Source organism: Podarcis gaigeae, assembly GCF_964106915.1.
Source record: "Podarcis gaigeae genome assembly, chromosome: 11".
In the NCBI taxonomy this organism is placed as follows: domain Eukaryota; kingdom Metazoa; phylum Chordata; class Lepidosauria; order Squamata; family Lacertidae; genus Podarcis; species Podarcis gaigeae.
In genome coordinates, this window is record NC_139687.1 from 47,671,105 (window position 1) to 47,698,955 (window position 27,851).

The 27,851-nt window shown below is 43.4% G+C and overlaps 1 long non-coding RNA gene across 2 annotated transcripts; it reads left to right on the forward strand.

Moving 5' to 3' along the window:
- The first annotated feature begins 3,765 nt into the window (after positions 1 to 3,765).
- Positions 3,766 to 27,851, forward strand: LOC310827577. Of its 2 annotated transcripts, none has more exons than XR_014556431.1 (3): positions 3,766 to 3,861; positions 5,269 to 5,345; positions 27,354 to 27,851. It is a non-coding gene; the product is annotated as an uncharacterized lncRNA (long non-coding RNA). The 2 variants fall into 2 exon arrangements; XR_014556432.1 differs by lacking the exon at positions 5,269 to 5,345 and adding an exon at positions 15,153 to 15,251.

Genomic DNA, 27,851 nt, shown 5'->3' on the forward strand with positions numbered 1-27,851 from the left:
TTGTACTACGAAGCCGCAGCTTTCTGCTGGCTAAAAGACTGGCTACTTCTAGAGGACACTGATGTGTTAGATTTAGAAGGTTTTAACAATGCATTTGGCTGGCATGCATACTTATGGTATGATAAAGTTAAGATCAATAAGGCCTTTAAGAACCATATTGTCAGGAAAGCAGTGTTTAATGTCTGGACAAAATACAAAGACCTATTGGAAAATAAAACTCCAAGATGGCTATCACCTCTGGAGGCTAAGGCCCGAAAAAGACCCAATATGGAGGCCAAATGGCCGAAATATTGGGAAATAATAGAGAAAGAGGGCAACAATTGGAAATTGCAGAGTTTGGAAAAAATGAAAGACAAAGTGCGAGACTGGTTACATTACGCTCAGATTCAAGAAATTTTTAAAAAGGATAAAAAGTTAGGATTCCAGGTGGAGAAATCGAAGTTGGAAACAGAATTGTTAGAACCTAAGACTAAAGTACTTTCAAGAATGTATAACTTGCTGTTGAAATGGAATACACAAGATGAAATGGTTAAGTCGGCCATGATAAAGTGGGCACAGGATATTGGGCATAATATTATGTTTGAGGATTGGGAAAGGTTGTGGACCACGGGGATGAACTTCACGGCATGTAATGCTCTGAAGGAAAATGTAATGAAAATGATATATAGGTGGTACATGACCCCAGTTAAACTAGCCAAAATATGCCATGTGCCAGACAACAAATGTTGGAAATGTAAGGAAAATGAAGGAACATTCTTTCACCTCTGGTGGACTTGTCCCAGGGTGAAGGTCTTCTGGGAAATGATATATAATGAGCTGAAAAAGGTATTTAAGTATACCTTCCTTAAGAAACCAGAGGCCTTCCTCCTGGGCATTGTCGGCCAGATGGTGCCAAGGAAGGACCGAACATTCTTTTTGTACGCAACAGCAGCAGCAAGGATACTTATCGCCAAGAAGTGGAAAACTCAAGATCTACCCACTCTGGAAGAATGGCAGATGCAGCTGATGGACTATATGCAACTGGCTGAGATGACTGGCAGAATTCGAGACCTGGGAGAAGAGAGGGTTGAAGAAGATTGGAGGAAATTTAAGATTTATTTACAAAAATATTGTGATTTGGTGGAAAGTTAAGTAGGATGTTTGATCATAAATAATTGGCCACCACAAAATCGGATCGAAATGGGATGTAAAGTGAGATTAAGGGAAATTAATTTACAGAGGATTATATTTAAATAAGTGGTTATAAAATTTGCAAATTAGATGATAAATTGCTGGGAAAAATTTATGATGATGAAAATGGCAGCGGGAGATGTGAGGAAGTCCAAAGAAGTCATGAAACTCTGTTGAGATAAAAGAAAGGTTGTTTATTTTTGTACTTTATTTTGTAAAAACCCCTAATAAAAATTTATTTAAAAAAAAAAAAAAAAAAAGCCTTGCCATCACACATGGACATGAATAAACCGCAGACAAGTATGGTGCATGTTGCTGCCCCTACCCAATTTTAATTAAGCAGCAACATAAAAAGTTTACCCACATTTTAATTTGTAAGGAAAATACGAATGTTTTCAACTTCAGTGTTCTATCCTATCTTGCTTTTAGGTTATATATGTTTGCAAACATACATATTTGATGATAGAATCGCCTTCAAAAATACATAAATTGGGTACCCCTGGTCTAGATTTGTTTTCTTTTATTAACTTGCCAGGTAGCTTTATTCTCTTCAGTTAGGAACTTCATACCTGCAGCAAAAGCTAAAAGCCCAGTATATAAAGAGGAAAAGAATGGTGTAATCTGTGTCCAAAGCTAGCATTGTTTGTACATGAAATCAATTCTCAAGAGAGACATTGATAGATCAGTATGTCACAGCTTTGTGTAAACAAAGTCATGTGAATTTGAATGCTTAATAGAGACCAGAAGAGAATAGTATATCTGATAATATGAACAAAGCAAAGTTCTATTTGGCTGTGCAAATAATGCATGACATTTGTAGAGCTAATAGTCTCAAGAGTCAGCAAGTAGAAAAGGACGTTGAATTAAAAGTGTACATAAGGGCACTGAATTAAGCTAGAATCCACACAATAACTTGTCTGACATATAATGTAGAGCATACATTCTATATTAACAGTCTGCACTAATCTATAAATGGGTTATTTGGTTATTGGGGTGCTGAGAAACTATTGTTGTTACAGTTCTATTATCACCTCCTGCAGACTTTGATTTCTTCATTCTATTGCTCTTGGTAGCATAGTACATCATTATTACTATCCCCCCACCCTGAAACCTTATGGCATCAATTAGATTCTAAAAACTCAGTGATGGACAACATCATTCCAGAAGAAACAAGAACCATTTCTTGCCTTGTTGTTATATTGAGCATTTGTTTTAATCTCACACTTCTTCATACCTCACCTCCATTTTTTAAAATGTATTTTTATTAAAGATTTCTTGGTTTACAAAAGTATGTGCAATGTCTCTTTTTTTCCAAGTTACATTTTCTACAGATCAGATTCATTTGTTGAAACATTAGTGTTACATTAGGAAGAAAAAGGGGGGAAGAGGTGGAGGGGCCATGGTGGGTTGGGTGACGATGTTTCTATTTTACTTTATGTGTGGGGTTTTGTGTCAGCGTCGCTTGTGCAGGTATAAGGTGCTCTACGGCAGGGGGTTAGATCATGGGTTGGCAAGCTAAGGCCCGGGAGCCGGAGCCAGCCCAATTGCCTTGTGGATCTGGCCCACGGACAGTCCAGGAATCGCCACGTGGATCAGTGTGGGGATTCTGATCATTGAGGCTGCTCCATTACCCCCCTTTCCTCATACACACCATGGCAGCGGTGTCTCCTCCCTCCCTCCTGGCTTCTCCCTGCCCTGCCTAGAGGAGGAAGGAGGCTGGGCTTTGTTGAACCGTGGTTGGTTGAGTGCCATTTTAAGCAGCCCCTCTCCGGAGACAGCCCTTTCACACCACTCATCGTGCTGCCGCCAGCCCCTGCCACTCGCAAGGCACAGGTAAACAGCCACCGGGGCTCGTCCAGTGCTGTGGAGAAGGGAGGGGCGAGTCGGGGGGATTTCCCCCAAAAAATTATTGCAGCCCCCCACAAGCTCTGAGGGACAGTGGAAAAAGTTTGCTGATCTCTGGGTTAGATAAATAGATTACCAGCAATATACATCATTCTTCATGTACTACACGTGTGTGCTCACATGATGCAGTAGTGGTAGCTACAAGAGAGATAGAGATTATTTACAAATCACAATTGGATACAGTTCAATATCTGGACAATATAATAGGGGATCTGACAAACTTCATAATTATTATTTCAAAATCTGATTAACTTTATCAGTTATTAAATGAGCTGAAATCTATATCTGAATCCCTTTACCTGGAGCCAACTAGAGCTCTATATACATGGAAGCTGGCTTCCATGTGCCTTTTCCCATCTGGATAGGAAACTGCATGCACAAATGTGTCCTGTGTGCATAATTCCCCTGCCACAATTCAAAAATTGGGGCTGCATAGTAGGAGAAGCAACCTTCTGTAAAAGGCTCCTGCCTGTAGCCCTTGCCAGTCCACCTTTAGCCTGCTGAAAAGTTGTCAAATTTCTACTCCTGTGATACAGGAGGTATTATTTGGTTTTTGCTTTTATTTTAATTTTATATACTGTGATCTTTTTATGTGAACTGCCCTGAAACCTCAGGGTTTAGGGCAGTATAATAATAATAATAATAATAATAATAATAATAATACACATTATCTTACTCAACAGCTTTCTGAGCACAAGAGAGAGATTTTGAAATGAAGAAACATTGGTTCCCAAGGATATCCATTTTAGCTGAACCATAGGACCAGGCTGCCCAAGATCATGTTTGGTGAATATTAACACTTGCTAATATGTTGCATGGGACTGAGTACCCCAACAAAAATATATATCTCAGTGTGAAAACATGGGAGTTTTGCAGCTGGGTCTCTGGTTTTACACCTGCAGTTAATTGTGCCCATATTCTTGTGCCTACAACCCATTTTTGGTCTGAGCATCTGTTCCTTTTGTGTTTATTTGCACTTCAGTGATGCAGGCTTAATTTCTCCCATTTTTATTTCATAACATGCTAATGCTTGGTTTGTTTTTCGCTTAATGCTTTCTCTGTGGGCATTACAGAATTGTGTTAAGGATGTAATTTACTGTTTTGTATGTGCTGGATGCTTCCTGCATATTGCCACAGCTGAGTAGATACAGTTAGGGTGACATATCAACTGTGGAAATAACATGGATCAAAAGTAGCAACTATGGAAATAACATGTTCTTTTCACACATGCTCCATCAGCTGTAGCTTTTGACTTCCACTGGCAAAGCACAAATGCCTTCATATCATACATTCCTCTATAATTTAGAAAATGAAATGTTGGCATATTTTATATGAGCTGTCCATTGTTTTCAAGCGGCACAAAGCCTTACCACATTATCCATAGGGATCCTCTCCTAGGAAAACATATTCAGAACCTGATGCCCAATACATTTCTAGAGCTACTTACTTGCGTATAACCATGCTAAACTCAACTTGATTTGCTTCTATGAGTAAACATATATAGGATCAGAACTCAAGGTTGCAGTCCTAAGCACATTTAGACAATAAGGCTGGATTCCTGTGCACAGTTACCTAGGGATACTCTTCTTAAGAACACTGTGGTTTACCATCACCATTGCCACCTGCCACTAATCATAGAGCGCAGCATGGGCATAGCCAGGATTTTTTGTTAGGGGGCAGGTTTTTTTGGGGGGGCAGAACCTCAGATTTGTATTGATTTATTTATTCAGGGGATGCAGGTGGCATTGTGGTCTAAACCACAGAGCCTAGGACTTGCCGATCAGAAGGTCGGCGGTTCAAATCCCCGCGACGAGGTGAGCTCCCGTTGCTCGGTCCCTGCTCCTGCCAACCTAGCAGTTTGAAAGCATGTCAAAGTGCAAGTAGATAAATAGGTACTGCTCCAGCGGGAAGGTAAACGGCATTTCCGTGTGCTGCTCTGGTTTGCCAGAAGCGGCTTAGTCATGCTTTCCACATGACCCGGAAGCTGTACGCCGGCTCCCTCGGCCAATAAAGCAAGATGAGCACCGCAACCCCAGAGTCAGCCATGACTGGGCCTAATGGTCAGGGGTCCCTTTACCTTTATATTGATTCAGAGGCAGCTGCCCCCCTGCCCCCCTCCCCTTAGCTACTCCCATGGACACAGGGTGTTTTACCCTGTTCCTATTAATATTTGCCCCTCCTCCCTCTTCACAGTTTTTCTAAAGGGCTCATTCTGCTGCTGCTTTTCCCACCATCACCAGAAGAGAGAGCTTTGCTACCAGCCATTTTACGTTAAGCCTGAAGTGTTTCTCATTCTTTTCCTAGTAACAAACTTTTAAAACAAACTTTTAGAAGACATCTGAAGGCAGCCCTGTTTAGGGAAGCTTTTAATGTTCAATAGGTTATTGTATTTTAGTGTTTTGTTGGAAGCTGCCCAGAGTGGGCAGGGTATAAATAAATTAATAATAATAATAATAATAATAATAATAATAATAATAATAATAATTACACCAGGTGCTAAGGACTTGCTTCTGCAGTTGCTACTACTGCTCAGGCCAGAGTGAGCTTCACTTTGCCCTTGCTGGTAATAAGCATTCTTAATTGTCTAGCTATGTTATTTTATTATTCATTTCTTACTAAATTGTTCTAAATTGTCTTTTATATAGTAACAGGCATGTGTTTGTGTATGAGAGACCTTGACTATAATTGGGATCACATTCACACTGTAAATTTGGGGCACTTTTATACTACTTGAACAATCATGGCTCACCCCCCCCCCAAAGACTCTTATACCATATGAACGAAAGAGGCTTCCCCTAAAGAATCCTGGGAACCGTAGTTTAAGGGCACTGAGAGTTGTTAGGAGACGCCTCGCATAACCAGAAATCCCAGCACACTTAATATACCAAAAAGCTGAATACAAATAATCTGGCTCTGACTACTATGATTTTAATGCAAACAGGAATAGCATTGGGTGGCATTGTGTTCTCCAATGTTTATCTTATCAATAAAAAAAAATTCACTGTGGCACAAGCACAGTTTTATTCTGAAAGCTTGCCCCAGAGAAAAAGAGTTTGAGAACCAATGCATTAGCCCAGAAAGTTTCATTTTAAAAAAGAGAGAGAGAGAGAAAATAAAACTCTCAGTTCAGTTCAGTTCAAACAATGGGTGGATGGGAAAACTGCCATATTCCAATTACAAAGCAGTCTAGGTAAAGGTAAAAGAGCTTGCGAGCGGATGGCACTGTGGTCTAAACCACTGAGCCTCTTAGGCTTGCTGATCAGAAGGTCGTCAGTACACAGATGAGCTCATTGTTCAGTTCAAACAATGGGTGGATGGGGAAACTGCCATATTCCAAATACAAAGCAGTCTAACTTCCAGCTGCTCATAACTATATTTTGATTTTATGACTGCAATCCTATGGATGCTTATTTGAAAGTAATCTCCACTGAACTCCATGGTAAAAGGTAAAGGGACCCCTGACCATTAGGTCCAGCCGCGGGCGACCCTGGGGTTGCGGCGCTCATCTTGCTTTATTGGCCAAGGGAGCCGGCGTACAGCTTCCAGATCATGTGGCCAGCATGACTAAGCAGCTTCTGGCGAACCAGAGCAGTGCACGGAAATGCCGTTTACCTTTCCGCCAGAGCGGTACCTATTTATCTACTTGTCCTTCATGCTTTCGAACTGCTAGGTTGGCAGGAGCAGGGTTTTAGCAACAGGAGCTCACCCGTCACAGGGATTCGAACTGCCGACCTTCTGATCGGCAAGCCCTAGGCTTTGTGGTTTAACCCACAGCGCCTTCTGAGTAAATATGTGTAGGTTCAACTTGTAAAACACATGCCTAATAAAGGCTCTTATTCAGCCAGCTGAAATGTAGCCTTTTGCAAAAGCAAACAATCTTAGAGACATTTTACCATTTACGCCTGCTGGTGTGAAGTAGAAAACTCCTTACATAAAAGGAGATAAGTGCTTCTACTGATTCTCTTCAGCAGTCACTCTTCTTATTTTGGGTATTCTGTCCCTGCTTGACAGTTGAAGTAAGCAGTTTGAAATGTTAGAACCAAATAACTACAAAGGGGTTACACAGCAAAAGAGATGATCACACTCCAGCTTGCTCTAATTGATAAGCTTAGGTAAGAAAACTAAACAATCACGCATTCCTTCTCTTGCCACACCTTTTGAATTTGAGCTACTAGTCACAGACCACTTCAAAGCTTCATCCATTCATTCCCTCCCCAGAACAGGGGAAGCCCATCACCATAATTATTTTTGGCTAATCCTGGCCTTTAGAATGCCTTTCTTCTTTCCCAGTGGCCACTCAGTTTACTTTCATTTCTAGCCATTCAGAAACCCAGTATATTCCCATAGCTATTTGGAAGCAATCAACACATCCCAATGGCCATCCACTGTCATTCTTTTCAATATGCCCCTTTTACACATGAACGACAAACATAGCTGTCCCCATCACATCTGATGGCCCTGAGGCAGAACAGATAAAACTGCTCAGACACCTGCGTGTTTGGCTTTGAATGGCCTCACCCTCAGGCTACTGGCTTTCTTTCCAAAGACTCAAATAGCAGGGCAGAGCAGGGGGTGTTAACAGCTTGGGATGGGTGGGGGTCAAATGTATTAAGGGCTGTGACAATGGAGAGGGAGAAGTCAGCAGGCCAGGTGCCTGCTTGGCTCTGCAAGATAAAAGAGGATTAGGGAGCCATCTGCACCTGTCAGGTGTGCTTCCCCTGGCAGGTTTCCCTTAATAACAAAAGTCCCTCACCAGGAGAAGAGTGGCTGCTTCAGATGACAGGTGTGTTCTAGCTATCTAACTTTTAGAACAGGTTAAAGGAGTGCCTAGGTTGAAATTATATAACTGAAGGGGAGAAGTAGATCTCTCTCTATTGTCTTAGACTACATTCCTAACTCTCTTTATCTGGGAGTAAGCCCCATGGAATTCAACAGGATTTATATTTGAGTATACATGGAAAGGGGACGTGGGTAGTGCTGTGGGTAAAACCACAGAGCCTAGGGCTTGCTGATCAGAAGGTTGGTGGTTCGAATCCCCGTGAAGGGGTGAACTCCCATTACTCGGTCCCAGCTCCTGCCAACCTAGCAGTTTGAAAGCATGTCAAAGTGCAAGTAGATAAATAGGTACCGCTCCAGCGGGAAGGTAAACAGCATTTCCATGTGCAGCTCTGGTTTGCCAGAAGCGGCTTAGTCATGCTGGCCACATGACCCAGAAGCTGTACACCGTCTCCCTCGGCCAATAAAGTGAGATGAGCACCGCAACCCCAGAGTCGTCCGCGACTGGACCTAATGGTCAGGGTCCCTTTACCTTTACCTTTTTATACATGGTTAGGATTACACAATGCCTATCTTTGCCTTATGCAGAAGTACCTTGCACTGGATAGGCCAGCACAGGAACAAAGAAATAGCTTGCTTGCTATATCTGAGGTTCCCATGTCTGCATTACCCAACGACTATTAGACAATGGGGCAAGAGTTGGTTGAGAAGATGACAAACCCCCTGTTTCTTAACAGGGGTCACCGTAGCATTATTAGCTAACTATAAATATAATAATGCAGAAGATATAAGGAAAGCTATATGCTGACATCTTTAATTAATGTGTGTGCATTGAGGAAGGGTCATAGCTCCCTAGCAGAATACATACTTTGCATGAAATTCCCATGCAATCTCTGGCATCTCCAACCAAGGGATAGCACAGGAGACCCAGTAGCAGGTGATGGGAAAGACCTTGTGAAACCACCATTTGTCAAAGGAGACAATACTGGACTAGAAAGGGGTGATATGATAGCCATGTTCAAATATATAAAAGGATGTCACATAGAGGAGGGAGAAAGGTTGTTTTCTGCTGCTCCAGAGAAGCGGACATGGAGCAATGGATCCAAGCTACAAGAAAGAAGATTCCACCTAAGCATTAGGAAGAACTTCCTGACAGTAAGAGCTGTTCAACAGTGGAATTTGCTGCCAAGGAGTGTGGTAGAGTCTCCTTCTTTGGAGGTCTTTAAGCAGAGGCTTGACAACCATATGTCAGGAGTGCTCTGATGGTGTTTCCTGCTTAGCAGGGGGTTGGCCCTTGTGGTCTCTTCCAACTCTATGATTCTAAGAAAGATAATTGGATCTAGAGTAAGGGAGCTTCCTGAATGTGCTATTGTTGAGATGCATCTGCTCTGAGATTCTGGTCACTTCCAGATAACCTAGCATTCATTCTGATTTGTCTGCGGGGAGGTTAGACAATATTGTATCAAGCAAGTGTAACCCCACACTTTCCAGTGCCTTTTTTCCTGTCGCTTTTCTTATAGCAAAAAGTATGTTTTGTCTGGGTGGGAGAGTATACACTGTAGCACATGTGTATGTATACACATTAACAAATAAAAATGTAAATGTATCCTGCAACATTTCTCTGATGGGGCAAAACATGAGCAGTGTCTCACCTAGGAGAAACCCCAGAAAATGGGGACTGACTCTGATAAAAAGGGAGGTGGAATATATGGAAATTAGTTGATAAGTCCAATTTTGTTGAGGCACAAAGTAACAAAGAAATATTCCCAAAATTCTAAATGGTGAATAACAAAATCAAACATGTAGCTGTCCAAATCCAAAATTAAAATGCAACCAAGGTTGGATGAGGGAAGAATTGCCAAATTTCTTACTGCCTCTGTTCCTGTGCCTTGAACAGCAATAGGGCACTCAGATTTGGCAGGAAATTTTCTCCCATCACTTATCTCCATGCCAGAGGGGGCATTTCAATTGCTTCATTTCTGTACTGTATATTGAGCTGAAAGCAGGGGGGGGGGGAGGTCTTTAAATAAGTTAACAACTTAGGTACAGGTGGGAGTGGGGAAGGAGTCTACAGGGCAGATCCAAAATGGGGTGGGGTGGGGGTAGAAGCTCATTTCTAAATGAGCTTCTACAAAAGTGGAAATGACCCAATCAGGCTGAAAGAAATATATCTGAATCAATTTAAAGAAAAGAACACATTTTTGGGTGCATATAATGTGCATATAATCAGATCTTACTTTCCTAGGAGCACAGGTATAGAAGCTTTCTTTGCAGAGGCTTCGGATAGCCCCACAACTCTCAGTAAACATATACTACAAGTACCTGGTTGTCTCCTCAGGATGCAAAACCCAGTGATTAGTCATCAGAAGGAATTGTTAAAGCCTTGCAGTTTTGTCACAACCTGGGGTGCCTTGATTGCCATCCTTTTAAATTGTTCCTGTTATTCTGCTACTTTTTAACTCTATATGGAAAAGTCTCTAGCAAGGTGATATCAGGGTTTTTTCAGTCCTAGGTGAAGCTGGACAGAGAGCCCATTAGCTGAATAGGGAAAAGCTGATATTTAAATAATTTTGAAAGATAAGTTAAACCCAGATTGATTCGGGATGTGGTGGGGAGTGAAATGCTAAGCATCCTTTATCATTGCCCTCTGGTGGTGCATCTTGGTATTTCAAAACTAATTTTAACAGAAGTGGAGAGCATTTGCTTGCAAAGCAGTCAGAAGGCAACATTGGACACCAGTTCAGTCCTGTCCTCCCCACTCAGTTGCCTTCCAGTATGGTATTAACAAACAGCTTTCTTGATGAAGAAACTAAGCCTTTGTTCCCATCAGAATTCTGCTCAACTGAATTTCTCTGCAATACCATGCAATCAGTACCCAAAATGTCTGTTTCTGTGTATGATCTTATCACCTTTTGACAATTGTAATAAAAACTCATTCTGCCAGTTGCTACAGTATATGGAAAATTAAGTGTCTGGGTGCATCAATAGGTTTGCTGTCATTTGAAATGTAAAAAATACCACTGAGCCTGTACAGCAGGAAGAGAGTTCTTTGGTGTGCAACAATGTGTGGTCAGCTCCCAATGCAAGTAGGATTTACTCCCACTGTGTGTGCCTAATGCTGTGCATAATACTCTAAGAGGCATTAACGTGTTGATTCCAAGAAAGGCTTTTGTCCTGTTCTAATGGCCTATTTAGGGACGTGGGTGGCGCTGTGGGTTAAACCACAGAGCCTAGGACTTGCCGATCAGAAGGTCGGCGGTTCGAATCCCCGCGACGCGGTGAGCTCCCGTTGCTCAGCCCTGCTCCTGCCAACCTAGCAATTCAAAAGCACGTCAAAGTGCAAGTAGATAAATAGGTACCGCTCTGGCGGGAAGGTAAACGGCGTTTCTGTGTGCTGCTCTGGTTCGCCAGAAGCAGCTTAGTCATGCTGGCCACATGACCCGGAAGCTATACGCCGGCTCCCTCAGCCAATAAAGCAAGATGAGCGCCGCAACCCCAGAGTCAGCCATGACTGGGCCTAATGGTCAGGCGTCCTTTTACCTTTACCTTAATGGCCTATTTAAATGTTAGGGTTCTTTGGCTTTATAAAAGTTATTGTGGTCATCTGGATCTAGTTGGAAGCCCATATTGTATGCAGCATGGGCAGTTGCCAGGCTGGACTACTTGCCAATCTAGCCCAGAATTGTTTACTCTGACTGGTTAATGTTCTCCAGGGTGCTTGGCAGAAGTATTTCCCACCACCTACCTGTTTATCTGACCCATTACCTGGAGATGCCAGAGACATTTTTTGCATGCAAGGCACATGCTCTGCCACTGAGCTATGATACCTCTCCTAGTTATCTCTGTGATCTCAGCCAAGCATCTTGCACTGCAGCCTGCTAGTGAGCACAGTGGACTCTGCCCTCCCCAAAAAGAGATTTCGTTGCTCAGAATTCACTGGGATGATAATATGGCAAGTTGGTAAAAGACTATTGCACTTTTTGTATGAATGAATGAATGAATGAATGAATGAATGAATGAATGACTGGAAGACACCCCCCCCAGCATATAACAAAGGGGTAATGGTATCTCCCCCCTTTGCCCCCAAACCATGTAGTTCACTTGCATGTATAACACTTATTCTGCTGCTGCTGCTTTTTGCTCATTTGTTGTTTTTAAACTTATTTATGCTATGAGAATTACATTTATTCAAGCTTTTGTACAGTACTGTGGAGTCATTTGGAGAAGGGTAGTTATTTTGTGTAAACTACTTAAAGAAATCTGTTTTTTGAGAAGGCAGTCTATTGGTAGTTAGATAGATAGATAAATAGATAGATAAATAATATTCAATAAACAACCCAGCCATCACTTGATGAAGCAGCTACCCAGTGGTAAAATGCATGTGTGAAGTAGCTCTGAGTTTGAGATGTTTGTTTGTTTGTTTATTATACCACCCTATACCTGTAGATCATAGAGTGGTTCACAACATAAAATCACAATATAAAAAACACAAAATACATAATAAAAAGAAAGACAACCCAATAATCCCCCTTCTCACAACACATTTTAAAAGGGCATAAGATGTTTTTCAGCCTGGTTAAAGAGGAATGTTTTTGCTTGGTCCCTAATGGTGTATAATGAAGATGCCAACCAAATCTCCCTGGGGAGGGCATTCCAGAAGTGAGGAACCACTGTCGAAAAGGCCCGTTCTCATGTTGCCACCCTCCAGACCTCTTATGCAGGAGGCACATGAAGAGGGGCCTTAGAAGATGATCTCAGGGTCTGGGCAGCTTCATATGGAGATAAGCAGTCCTTGAGGTATTGCAGTCCTGAGCCTGAAGTAGGAATTCACCAGTTCATTTATAGAAATTATCAATATTTTTCAAAATGGCTCTTTCCCCGATTACATACCACATGCAGCCATATGCATCCACACACACACCCCTCAACCCCACATTAGAGACAAAATAATGTACTTACTTAATGTCAACTTTGACAGCAGGCCATGCCCTCAATATGACCTCTTTTTACACCTCCCAATTTTAGGCCTCTGTTTTAATGAAGATGATGCTGTTTCCAATTGACTGGTGGCTATATTTGTTTAATGAGTCCATTCTAGTGTGCTGCTTAATACTGTACTCCACTGTTTCTTTTGTCAGTAAGACAAAGTTGTGTTGGGATTTGACTAATTTGTCACGCTTGGTTTAAAGTAGATTGGTGACTATGATTTCCACTATCAGGAGAGTGACTAGACAAGAAGGGGAGAAAGTACAGGGCAGAAATGGTGGACTTGGAAGACTGTTGGTTGGTGCATGTGCACACATTTCCTTAAGAGTATTTCCTGAAAGTAAATTGAATTTCTGGTAACCATTCAATCAAACTGAATTTTAACACTTTTGTCTCCCAGTATAAAACTTCATCGCTTAAGGCTTCTGAATAAAGTCCAAACAAAATGTGTGCTTTTGCTTTTTATAAAACAACACCAGCATCACACTCCTCAAGGCCTAGGTCCATTTCAGGTCTTTAAAATAAATGTAAAATGACCAAGTCCCTTGCAAGCAGTGTTTTCTTCAGGAATTGAAATGGGGGAGGTTGTTGGCTGGAGAATGAAAACTTTTGCCTTTGATAAATATGGAGTCAGGTTTGTTTCTTTTTCGCATGCTACCGCAGCAAAAAGAGAAAGAAAAAATGGGGGGGGGGGAATCTTACCATCATTAGGTTTTCATTAGATTTAGCTTAAGTTTTGATTAAAGTTAGCTCCATTTTAGATCATCCTTGCAAATTTGCAGACCTTTGTTCAGGAACTTCTTGAATGCACGGCATTCCTTTTCAGTTGCTGCTTGTGCATCTGATAATTCTAATCCATCAACTGAGAGGTATTCATTTGTTCACATTTCAGAACATATCATTCTACTTGGTGATGAGAGCATACACTGAATTATACACGTTTTATGTTTGGAAGTGGCCATATACTGATTCCCACTATTGTTCTTTAGGGGATGGACTGTAGCTCATTGGTAGAGCATCTGCAGAAGGTCCCATGATCAGTCCCAGACAGGGCTGGGGATGTTCCTTGTTTGGAACCCTGGAAAGCCTCTGCAGTCAGTGCAGGCAATAATGAGCCAGATGGAACCACAGCCTGACTTGTATAATAATAATAATAATAATAATAATAATAATAATAATAATAATAATTTATATCCCGCCCATCTGGCTGGGCTTCCCCAGCCACTCTGGGCAGCTTCCAACAAAATATTAAAATACAGTAATCCATCAAACATTAAAAGCTTCCCTAAACAGGGCTGCCTTCAGATGTCTTCTAAAAGTCTGGTCGTTGTTGTTCTCTTTGACATTTGGTGGGAGGGCGTCACTACCGAGAAGGCCCTCTGCCTGGTTCCCTGTAACTTGGCTTCTCGCAGTGAGGGAACCTCCAGAAGGGGCTTTGTTTGGGTCAAGATTATTATTTTTAAAGTTAAGATAAAAACCATTATGCATCTAACAAGTTGATATTTGAAGGGGAGGGTAGTCAGAGAATTTGGACACCCTGGAAGGGTGTAGGCTATTTTCTGCCTGCAGAGGGTGTTCAGCATTAACTACTCACCCTTGTCCCTCCCCTCTTTAACCAAAGACCAGCCTTCTTTCATGACAGAGGTAGGGTAGACACTGCAAGTAGATCAGGAAGCCTATAGCTCTTTAGCTAACGATGGACAGAGTATGTCTTCCCATCATCTGTGAGCATTGGCCAGAGAAGTTCCCTGTACCTAAAGTAGGAGAAGGTTGCCAAAAATCTAAGCGCTGGAAGGTCTGTGCTGATTTATTATTTACCGTATTTTTTGCTCTATAAGACTCACTTTTTCCCTCCTAAAAAGTAATGGGAAATGTGTGTGCGTCTTATGGAGCGAATGCAGGCTGTGCAGCTATCCCAGAAGCCAGAACAGCAAGAGGGATCGCTGCTTTTGCTGTGCAGCGATCCCTCTTGTTGTTCTGGCTTCTGAGATTCAGAATATTTTTTTTCTTGTTTTCCTCCTCCAAAAACTAGGTGCGTCTTATGGTCTGGTGCGTCTTATAGAGCGAAAAATACGGTAATTGCAATGATTCTCTGTTTGTTGGTCCAGGCTTTTTTCTACAGTAGCCAAACTACTTTTGAGGAGCTTAACCTGTATGTCTGTATGCTTAGCTTTTTATTAATTACTGGTACTTCTCACACAATCATACCTTTCTCCTGAACAGGCCCTTCTAGGAACTGTTTGTGTATTCTGACTGGGCTGCCTGTCTCCTGGGCAATCTCCATTTAAATGCTAATGTTGTTTGTTATTTAACAGAGGTGTAGTTGCTCTGCTCTGGTGCCTTATGCCATTCAGGGCTTGCTGAAGTCTAATTGGCCCAGGAACCAGGAATGATGGTATTAGCTTGATACCACGGTGAGAACAAGACCAATTTGGGGAATAAGTAAGTTTGTCCTTCCCCACTTTGTATAGGATTTTTCCTGATGGAAGGTGAGACAGCCAAAGATTTATTTACAGGAAGTCAAAAGAGTCAGTTGCCCAGGTTGGCAATGTGAGGAGGCGCAGTGTCCCTCAAAAGCCCAACCCCAGCTGTGAAATAAGTAAAAATGAATAAAGATGGAATAGTAGGGGCTTTGCTGACTTGAACCTGTTGCAAACACTAAAGACATTGCATTTGGCATTTCATATGCATGGATCCTGCCATTCTGGAACCACATTCACAGCATCTTTTCTGCTGTAGAGAGACTGTTGTTGCTAAGGGGAACTGGCACTCTGCTGTCAGGGGGAAAATACAGCTTTTCCTGGCTGGCAGATAAATGGTAGGAAAAGCTTCATCTCTCTGTGTGTGTGTGTCTGCCTGCTGTTAAAGGCACACAGAAGGGCCAGTAACAAGGCAGCAAGCTTGTTAATGAGAAGTGAAAGGTCCCTGGGAGTGCCTTTTCTGTGCCATTAACTTGTACCAAACCAGGCTCAGCTGCAACCATTGAAACAGTGGATTGATGCCGTTGGCCACCAAGGGCCTAAGGCCTTGCATCAGAAGCACCAGCAATTTCATCACATTCTGTCAATAGGAGTACAGACTTAGGTTGCTGAACTGATGCAAGAGCAGTTACAAAGCTGTTAGCAAGGGAGCTTGGTGCCCCTCCGGGAAGGAATTGATGGAGAGGGGAAGTTTATAAACAAAATATCCTTTAGGCCCTGCCATAGTGAAGTGGAGAAACCAATTTCCAAAGGTAAAATTGCCACAACAGAAAAGATCATGAAAACATCCGCGTGGCAAGAGAAGAGAGCAGTAAAGTAATTTTTTATTTTTATTTTTTTGCATAACAGCCTATGGACTCCATGGGCTAAGTTTGGTAAAATAATATAATGACAGTAAGGAGGAAGGCCCACAGCTGTGTCTTTGGGGGCGGGGGGAGCAGGGAACAGCTGAATTCCTATGAGATGTAACCACGAGCAAGAGTATTAGAAATAGCTACAACAGAATAGTAGACTTAAAAAATAGCTCTTGAAGAGAAATGTGTAGGTGATTTCAAGAGTTTGCTTAGTTTCATAGCAGTGGTGTGCAGTCAGTGGACTAGGGGGACTAGGCTTCTCCAGTGGTGTAGCGTGGGGGGTGCAGGGGGGGGGCCCAGCCGCATCTGGGGGTTAGGGTTAGGGGGCGCAAATCCACGGGTTGGGGGTGCAAATTACTTGCCTTGCCCCGGGTGCTGACAACCCACGCTACGCCACTGGGCTTGTCCCCTAAGTGTTCCTGGTAAATTAAGAGTATTAAAATATTAAAGCTTAGTGCCACCTTCCTGGGAAGCTTCTGCCTGGCGTAGGGAGGGAGGTGCGGTGCCCACAGGCGCCACCCCCCTCCATCGCCCTCACAAGCTGGCACCTCTGGCCCTAACTGTTCCCCTATGAAAAATGTCACCGCATTCCACTGTTTCATAGATACTGTGCTTAGAGTCATCTTGCAGTTATGAATATGCTCCAGGCCTACAAAAATGGTGACCTACCTACTAAGCTAAATGAATCCCAGCAGTTGTATATCGTGGCCCACAAGGGCTGCAATAAAACACTGTAATTGCTGGTTGCCTGGTCCTGCACAAATTAGGTGGAATGGCAGCCAAAATGGTTTATTTTTTATTTTTTATGATGTAGATGTTGGGATGCTGGAATATCCTAACGGTAGAGGGGTATTGTTTTTTCTTAAATCTTTTAATATAAAAATTCACTGATGTACAAAAATGCTAAAACGTGGCAAATTGTCGAAAATACTGAGATCAACTCTGCTGTTACACTGCTGTAGAAAAACAAAAACAAAAGCCAAAACGAGCTTGGTTAAGAAGCCGTGAAATGTGCATACATCACACCCCACTGTCTACTCAGAGTAAACGACATCTCCAGTTGGCCTCCCTGGGTTGCAGGCTACTCTCAGTGCACTATAGCACTGAAGCCTTATTTACCTAGGGATCCATCAGCCTCGCCATCCCCGGACCTTGGAGGGAACAAAAGTACCAGGAAAGCAAAATCTTCTTTGGAGAAAAAGTTTATTGAAATCTATGCACAGAGACAATCTGTACATAGAGACAACCAGCAGGATACCTCCTGAAAGCTGGCTGTAAAGAAATACATTTCAGCAAGCCTTCTTATACCTTTTGAGCATTTCCCCCCTCCCATTCCTTCCTCAAATTTTCCCAATCAGCTGGCAAATGTTCAACTTATTCCCTTATATGGCACATCTATCTGCTGGCTAAGCACTTCCTCATACGTGTCTTTCTGCTAGCTAAGCACTTCCCCATACGTGTCTTTTCTTATCTTTGCATTACTTAAGACAGGAAGCGTATGGCAGGAAACATGGTGATGATTTGCCGTGGAAGAAACTAAAAAGTTTTAAAAATTAGTTTCTTCCATTAGATTCACAAAATGTTTAGGGGTATGCATCCCCCTAGAAACCACCTTTTTGCCAAGGCACCCAAACATGGTTTGTAGTTTTGAAATATGAAAACAAATGCATGTTATAAAAGACAGAGTGAGACCTCTTTGGCAGGCTGGTTAAATTTGCAAACAGCTGCAATTTTCTGGCTAGCTGGTAAGGCAGGAAGCTGGACTCTTGACCTGCCTGACTTTAGCAAACACCCATTGTTTGGTAATGCCACAACTGCAAAAACAGGATTAGTACAGGAATTTACTGCAGGAAATATTCGAGAGCAACCCTTACAAGGTACAATGGTACAGAGAAGGTAGAGAGAAATCCTTCTCATGCCCTGCATGTATGTCTTGCATTTCTAAAAATATTTCTAAAACAGATAGCACAAAACAGGAAACAGCTCCCAGTCTGCAGAGCTGAAAACAGGAAGCAACTTCTGGCCTACAGAGCTGACGCATTTGCGGTTTTCTGCCTAGCTGCACAACTTTTAGCTTCTTTGCCTTATTAACCCTTCCTTCTCCCTTCACTCCCTCCTCTTTTTATGAACAATCTATTACTTAGATTCGTTCTGGGGTAAGGGTCTATATTCTCTCATAAAAGCAATCACACGCGGACCCATCGTGCGAGATATCATCTTTTCCATCATATGTTGCATACATTGCATCAAGCAGGGAATACAGAAGCAGAAAAGCAAAAGGATTATAAGCGACCCTGCTATAATATTCCTGATCCAACTACCATCGGGCAGCCAAGAATATAACCAATTCCATGGATCACCTTCTGTAATTTTTTTTTAAGCGGGTTTTCAGCTATCATTGTTTCCATGGGGTCAATTGTGGCCGAAATGCTAACATTGTTATCTGGGATAAACATACAACAATGAGAATGAACTAACACACAAACTCCTCTCTATGTTGAAGATGTTACCAATGGGAATTCCATGTAGCATCAAACCTGGCCGTTTAGCATAAGGTGGTATGTGCATACACAGCCAACAATTGGAGAGATTTAACATTGTGGTGAACTTAAACATATCTTGGACATAAATATTATTCCTCCACATCTTATGATAATTTTCTCCTCGTGATGTTTTATCCAATAACCTAGTCCCCATCTGTCCATGTTCACCAGGTGCAGCACTTTCCTTGTCTCCTGCAACTATGAGAACAAGGAATACTAGGAGGATCATCAAGGGGATAGAAGGATTTGGCTGTTGCCTCCCGCAGAACCTATGACGTTCATGCCAGCAAAAGAAAAGGCACATCCATATGGCAAGGGCAGTTGAAATAACCCCTATCCACCATCCCCAATTACTCCATGGTTCCTCCCACCAATATTCAGGGAGTGTGCTCATTGTTGAAGAGCCCACTGATATTCATGCTCGATTACCTGTTGAGCCTCAAGGGTGAGAGCCCACCGGTGAGCTGATGCTCCCACTATGTGGGTCAACTTTCCTACTAACCCTGTTGGGTGGATTGAACTCTCGTGCTGCCTCCCTACTGACCAGGGCATATGGAGGCTGAAATCCTGGGGTGGCAATTCTTATTTTGGGAGGCTCGAGCCACCACAATTGTCAGAGGTGGTGCTGCAGAATTTACTGGCACTTGTTCAGCAATTTCAATGCACACCTGGTTAAGGCTCCCACCCCTGCAACACTTGCATTAAGATAGGTTCCGTCCCATTTAGGTTACTCCCTCCCCTGTTTCCAATAACCAATGAGCACGCCATCTCTTGCCACCGGCAAGACGAACCAGTCATAGCAGAGGCCAGCAGGCCAGTAAGGGCGGTATGGCTCAGTGGGGTCAGGGCTGTGGGGCATAGAGCAAATCAATACAGAATATAACAAGGAGAGAAAAGAGAAAGTCCTTATGAAAGTATTAAATGTCCTGGTGGACTTCCTGGATTAGTCCCAGCATGGGTTTTCACGTTGGGGACGCTGCCCACGGGCGCCCCTCCCATCCAATTCTTCAGCTGTGCGTAGAGATATCAGCTTCCGGTGTGATATCAGCAGAGCGGTCGTCTGCCAGGCTTCTGGAGATAGTCAGCCGAAGGGGGTTCTCTGGATCTGGTGTAACTGTCCAGTCTGAAATGGCTTTCTTCACTGAGTATGGTGGCCCCAAGGGGTAATGCCGGCAACTTTCACGGCTGTGGGTGTGGAGAGCAGGACGATATAAGGTCCCTTCCAGCACGGTTGTAGCAGCGTCCGTGCCCAATCTTTTACCCACACTTCATCACCTGGCTCGAACTGATGCAGCCAACACACAGGGGTTGCGAGCCTGGGTCCACCTGTTGAGACAAAAGAAAACTCGGAAGAATATCTGGACATAATTATTCAATTGCATATCCTGACCAGCATGTGGGGGCAACATTCTGACATATGGGACCGGTCTCCCAACCACAATTTCAAAGGGTGACAGATGGGTCTGTCTTAATGGGAGACTGCGGACCCTGAATAATGCCAGAGGTAACATTGTCACCCAATTAGACCCAGTTTCCTGTGTCAGCTTGGATGGCTGATTCTGGGGTCTGTATGCTGTATGCAACTTTCAGTTAATTTGTAGTGCCTTAGCCAATTCCTGCAACATTGAGTGAACCAAGGCTGGTCCATTGTCGGCTTCTGCCCCTTTGCCAGGTTTAGGGCTCTGGTGAGCGCAGTTAATTCTGCCATCTGGGCCAATGTTCCAGGCGGGAGTGGCTTTGCCTTGATCACCTGGTCTTCCAGGGCTACCACTGCATAACCTGCCTTCCAGTGTCCAGCCTCAATGAAGCTGCTTCCATCCATAAACCATGATGGCCACTGGGGGTCTGCTTTATCTTTAAGGTCAGGCCTGCTAGAGTACACCTCATCCATTACTTCAATGCAGTCATGCGTGGGCTCCTCACCTTCTCCTACCGGTAATAGGGCAGCTGGGTTGAGGGCTGTGGTGACTTGGAATTTCTAACGCGGATGTAGTAGTAGCATCTGACATTTCCTCATTTTAGCCTGGGAGAGGAAATAGGTGCCTTTCGGCAGATGGCACGCTGATTCTTTCCTAAGCGGCCTGGCCCTCCTCTTCTTCTCCTAACGGTGGACCTCCCGTCTTCAGGGCCATCAACTTCTCTGCCTGGTACTTCTTTTTCTTCTGGGCCTCTTCCTCTTTCTGATTATAAGTGGTCTGGGCTTGTTCCAGCATCCATTCAAGGGTGTGGCCCATAAAACCATTGTGGTTTTGTTTTTGTTTTTGTTTTTGTTTTTTAAATTTTCCTGCGGATATCGGGCGCTGCCTGGGCTACAAAGGCAGTTTTTATGATAGGGACATTGGCAGCCTCATCTGGGTCCACAGGGGTATACTGGCGGTAGGCTTCCTTCAGCCTCTCTAAGTAGGCTTCAGGGGCCTCCTCTGTCCCTTGCACTATTTCTCTGGCCTCCACAAAGTTGGTGAGTTTTCTGGCTGCCCTCCTCATGCCATTTAAGACATTCTGGCGATAAGTGGTGAGGGTATTTTGCCCTTCAGTGGTCTGATTTGCTGGGTTTTCCTCAAATGAAGGGTTTTAGTTCCTCCAATTATAAATTTCTGCACTAGAGAAGGGGACATGTTGAACTGTACAAGTTCTATTGGGCACCACCCCATCAGGTCCCGCGGGGGCCAGAGGGTCATACACTCTGCGGAGAGGCATCACTCTGGCCGCGCCCTTTTCCTGTGCTTTATGTGCCCTATGGAGGGTCACACTTTTCACTGCCTTCCTCTGTCCATGTCTTATTATTTTTGGTTAGCTCAACTAATCTTTCTACAAACTCTTCATCCTCATCATCCTCTTCTCTTTCTTCCCTTTCTTTATCTTTGCCCAGGTCTAACAATGCATTGTCCACGGGATTGGGGGCTGGGCCATCTGCTCCCTGTGGCGGGGGTGGTGCCAGGGCTGTTGCCGGGGCATGGGGTGGTGGGGCATCAAAACTTTATCTTCTTCCCTCTCTGAATCCTGGAGGACTGGGGGTTGTCCTCCTCTCTTCCTGACTGAGCAGATACGGCTGCCTGAGACTTTTTGGCAGCATGACTTCAACCAAGGGGGGGGGGTTCCTTTCCACATTGGTCTTCCAAGTGGAAATATAGGGGATTTGATCAGAATGGACATTCAAAATATTCTGATATAATGGATTAAATGAATTGCAAATCAAGGGTCCTGGTGGACGGCCAATTTATTCTTCTGGGTGGGCCAATCTAATTCACAATGTCCTCATCCTCCCCTCATCAGCTTGGATCCCCAAAAAGCCTTCCAAAAGGGTTGCTTTTACTTTGGCCAGAACCCATTTCTTCCAGAAACTCCGCTCCTATTCACAATAAAAATTCTCTCATACTTCATATACTACAGATTGTGATTTGGCGAGGTCGCCCTGCCAAAAAATGCACAATCCTGCAACCGCTCAGCCAAGGGGAATGCTAAACCCCGACCCTCATACACCAAGACAAACACTGGAGTATCTGGTACACACACACCACACAGAACACACCAAAAATCACAATATATATATATATCCCACCCTCTTCTGTTCCCAACTTCTGCTGGTGGCATTCTCCTGCACAACCCTGCAATCGCCCAGCCAAGGGGCACTAATACCCCAGCCCACACTCGACAATTCAATCACTGGAGTATCTGACATGCAACATACAACATACAAATCACATCAATATAATTTCCCCTTATTCCTGGTGGCTGGCACTCTATTGCACAACCAATTCCCTTATTCCTGGCTGGCACCTTATTGCCCGTGACACCCTGCCACAACCAGGTGAGGTTGATCAAGCCTCCTGCCCTTTTCCGTCGGGCTGCCCTTTCCATCGGGCTTACCTGTTCCGCTGCGGACCTGTCCCCTTTCGGCGCCGTCCTCTTTTCCTCCCTCAACAAGATGTCTCCACTCCAGAACAGTGTGGCTGGCTCCCCCCCACGAAACAGGCGGGGTGCGCACGGGGAGCCTGCAAAACGCTGCTGAGCTGTTCACCTTGGTTGAGCCTGGCCCTCCGGTCCATATTGGGGAGGAGGCTAATCCCGGACGAGCCCCCAAAGAAATGAAGCCTTATTTACCTAGGGATCCATCAGCCTCGCCATCCCCGGACCTTGGAGGGAACAAAAGTACCAGGAAAGCAAAATCTTCTTTGGAGAAAAAGTTTATTGAAATCTATGCACAGAGACAATCTGTACATAGAGACAACCAGCAGGATACCTCCTGAAAGCTGGCTGTAAAGAAATACATTTCAGCAAGCCTTCTTATACCTTTTGAGCATTTCCCCCCTCCCATTCCTTCCTCAAATTTTCCCAATCAGCTGGCAAATGTTCAACTTATTCCCTTATATGGCACATCTATCTGCTGGCTAAGCACTTCCTCATACGTGTCTTTCTGCTAGCTAAGCACTTCCCCATACGTGTCTTTTCTTATCTTTGCATTACTTAAGACAGGAAGCGTATGGCAGGAAACATGGTGATGATTTGCCGTGGAAGAAACTAAAAAGTTTTAAAAATTAGTTTCTTCCATTAGATTCACAAAATGTTTAGGGGTATGCATCCCCCTAGAAACCACCTTTTTGCCAAGGCACCCAAACATGGTTTGTAGTTTTGAAATATGAAAACAAATGCATGTTATAAAAGACAGAGTGAGACCTCTTTGGCAGGCTGGTTAAATTTGCAAACAGCTGCAATTTTCTGGCTAGCTGGTAAGGCAGGAAGCTGGACTCTTGACCTGCCTGACTTTAGCAAACACCCATTGTTTGGTAATGCCACAACTGCAAAAACAGGATTAGTACAGGAATTTACTGCAGGAAATATTCGAGAGCAACCCTTACAAGGTACAATGGTACAGAGAAGGTAGAGAGAAATCCTTCTCATGCCCTGCATGTATGTCTTGCATTTCTAAAAATATTTCTAAAACAGATAGCACAAAACAGGAAACAGCTCCCAGTCTGCAGAGCTGAAAACAGGAAGCAACTTCTGGCCTACAGAGCTGACGCATTTGCGGTTTTCTGCCTAGCTGCACAACTTTTAGCTTCTTTGCCTTATTAACCCTTCCTTCTCCCTTCAGCACAAACAAGCTCAGTAGAAAAAGGACAGTGGTCACTGTTGCAATGTATGCCACGAATCCTCTTGCTCACCCCACTATGTCTTTCTTCTCCACCCAGTGCTGGCCTTGCTTGTACAAGTCTCTGTCATCAACAGTGTTATTATCACTCTTCGTCAATAAGTTGATGTCGTTTTGTTTTGTTTTTCATGAATTTTCAAAGCCTGATGCGCTATTGGAATTGCCCTTCCTTCCAGTAGTGTAGCTAACCAGGGGCGGGGGCAGTTGGGGGGGCGGGAGAGTGCTGGTCTGCCTCAGGCACCGGCAGGGGTTGCTAGGCTGCTGCTTCCTTCTATCCTAAAGACCATGGATAGGCAAACTAAGGCCTGGGGGCCGGATCTGGCCCAATTGCCTTCTAAATCCAGACTGCAGATGGTCCGGGAATCAGTGTGTTTTTACATGAGTAGAATGTGTCGTTTTATTTAAAATGCATCTCTGGGTTATTTGTGGGACATAGGAATTCGTTCACCCCTCCCCCCCAAAATATATAGTCCAGCCCCCTACAAGGTCTGAGAGACAGTGGACTGCCCTCCCAAGGTTTGCTGACTCTGCTAATGACCACAATTTCGCCCACTCTGATTGGCTCCTTGATATGATCAATTAAGAATAGATCTCTTCTGTGAAATGCAGGCTCCATACTGCCACTGCTGCTTATTCATCCAGTGATCATTGTCCAAGAAATCCAGAGAAAGCATCATGAGGGCACTTGGGGATGGGGGGGGGGGGACAAAATATCCCAGCATCAAGGAAACCAATGGAGTCTCACACTTTCGCTTCTGGTCACCCCATGTGAAGGTGTGTGTTGTCCCTTTTTCTGATTCTGCATGTCCCTCTTTCTCTTAGTGCTATGCTACATTTGGCGCTAATGGCTATTGCTGGTGCAACAGTTCAAGGCTGTACCTCTGCTGCTACTATTTTCCCCATTTATTGCCATCATTTTATTTATATGCCACCTTTCCATAGTTAAAACTGTGCTCAAGGTGGCTTACAACATGACAAGATTTGCACAATCCCAAACTGATTGCCGAAGAATTGATGTTTTTGAATTATGGTGCTGGAGGAGACTCTTGAGAGTCCCATGGACTGCAAAAAGATCAAACCTACCCATTCTGAAGGAAATCAGCCCTGAGTGCTCACTGGAAGGACAGATCGTGAAGCTGAGACTCCAATACTTTGGCCACCTCATGAGAAGAGAAGACTCCCTGGCAAAGACCCTGATGTTGGGAAAGATGGAGGGCACAAGGAGAAGGGGATGACAGAGGACGAGATGGTTGGACAGTGTTCTCGAAGCTACCAGCATGAGTTTGACCAAACTGCGGGAGGCAGTGGAAGACAGGAGTGCCTGGCGTGCTCTGGTCCATGGGGTCACGAAGAGTCGGACATGACTAAATGACTAAACAACTACAAACATAAAAAAGTAATAAAGAATAAATAAAACACATCAAAAAGTACACAACCAAATTGAAGCAATTTCCACATAAATAATAAGATCTAAAAATAATGATACGGACATCAATATCATTAACTTACCAACCCCCCCTCAAAAAATGCCAACTAACCGCCTTAAACAATACCAGAGCCTAAGAGTGTGTTCAGCAGCTTTTGTAGCTGGAGTCAGTCAGGGCCTTGCCCTCCCAGGCCAGAGAAAAGGCCTGTAAGGCAGGGAACAGGTCTTCCACAACTCACAGGCAGGATAGGGTAAAACTATGTGTGATGTTGCATGGATTTAATGTACAGCATCAAAAAGACATGATACAAAAAGAAACGATGGAAGAGAAAAAGAAGCAAATTCAGGTACTAACTCCTTTATATGGGGAGGTTCAGATGAAATAATGTTTGTGGTGGGGGTGAGGTTGCAAGTGAGGTTGAGTAATTAGCCCGTGGTTCCTTAGTGCAGTGCCTTTTGGGCCTGGGTTGCCTGCCCCTATAAGTCTAGGGATGCTTGAGGAATTTGATTTCCTTAAATTCCAGGGTGAACCGATCTGGTATGTATTTCCTGGGCTAATGTGTACATGAGAATCAAATTATCTTCAGTTCTATTAATTTTGTGATGCAGGTGGTTCAAGAAAAAGTCTCTCTATATATCATAAAAAGTCAGAATGCAAAAGAAATTAAGAAGTATTAAAATTAGCCAAAATAAAGCAAGAATTTGCTGAAACTAAATTGGAAATTTGAATACAGATAAGGGAGATGTGAGGAAGTCAGGAAAGTAAGCTATATGAAACTAAGAGTTGAATTTATATATTTCTGTTTGGTTGGTGTGTTTTTTTATCATTTATTGTTTGTTGTTGTGTTATCTTGTTTTGTCTGTTATTATAAATCTGTTGAAATTTTAATAAAAATCTAAAAAAAAAAAAAAAGTCAGAATGCAGCCCACACTGGAGGATTTGTAGTGTCTCATCACAATTCTGGATTTGCATGACTGCAGAATGGGGTAGGAGAGCAAAAGTGAAGGCAAGGTTGCACAACAGCAGTAGCCATGGCATGGGAGTGAGCGAGGGAAAGTGGTGGTTTAAAGCAATGGCAGAAGTTTGAGTAAAGCTGGGAGTGAGGGAACCAAGAGGAAAATTGTGGTTTTTAACAGAGACCAAAGGTTGGAATAATGTACTTTAATTATATTTCTTCTTTAAATTTAGATTGCACATACATGCAGGAATGCAACACACTTATGAATAAACTTAAGAACATTAGAAAAGCCATAAGAATTTCACCAACACTTGTGAAATTGGCAAGGACCAGAAATAGATGGATCTGTCCATCTGCAGAGGACACCATCTATCCCTCCCAAAGCTATTTGGAGGAAGCATGGAATAAAAATATAATAATGACTTTGCAACTTCTCTCAGATGATTGCAGAAATTTTACTCCCTTATTAGCCAATATATCACAATTTATTGCATAAAGTTTTGAGCTCTCCAGAACTCTCTCTGGTTTCTGCTGCTTTTAAGTACAGTGGTACCTCGGGTTACAGACGCTTCAGGTTACAGACTCCGCTAACCCAGAAATAGTACCTCGGGTTAAGAACTTTGCTTCAGGATGAGAACAGAAATCCTGCGGCAGCAGCGGGAGGTCCCATTAGCTAAAGTGGTACCTCAGGTTAAGAACAGTTTCAGGTTAAGAACGGACCTCCAGAATGAATTAAGTTCTTAACCTGAGGTATAGAATGTCTGTCTGCCTTGATTTTCAGTTTGCTTTGAGATAAAAGCAGTTTGCCACAGGGTGGCAGTATAAACCAACTTGTTGGGAAATGTGGCAGGGATATGGAGGGGGGGAGCGGGTAGTCGCAGCTGATGGTTTTGAAGCTGAAGGATATTGTGGGATATGTGGGGGTGGAGCAGGGGGAATGAAACCCTGGCAGAGATTGAATAGTTTCTCCCCACTCCCACCCCCTGACCTCTTTACAGGAGCTACAGTGGTTCAGTGTCATAGCCCTTTTTCTACCCAAGTCCTGGTTTTACATCCTGGATTTTGTCCATAAATTAATGCATAATGGGTGGTCTCTTTCTGCTAGGCTCCTTCATTCATGCAAGTCATGAAATAACTATGCAGTTTGGCAGAGACAGGATTAGAAGAGACTAAGAGGCCACGAAGTTGAAGATAAATGAGAACTGGCACAGAAAGGTGAAGGAAACCGTGCACCTGTTCTGACCAAGCTGGAGAGACTGACGCTCATCATCACTAACTCAGTTCAAGGAACTTGGGAAACATTCTAACATCTTGTCTCATTGTTCTTCCGGGCCAAGTTCAGCCCTTTTCAAAAATGTATAAATTATACAAGGCAGTGCAAGTTATTTGTCAAGGAAGAAAGTGCTGTAAAATCAGGATGTTGTTCCAGAACTCATTGCTATGTATCTTCAAATACAACTTTAGGTTGCTTCCCTTTTAAAAGTCATTTAGGAAATGTCTGTTTTAATTCCTTCTGTGCATCAGCAGCCCCAGATTATTCTGGCAGCAACCAGAAATTTCTGTACAAGTGAGCAATGGCTTGATCATACAGTATCATCCTGTA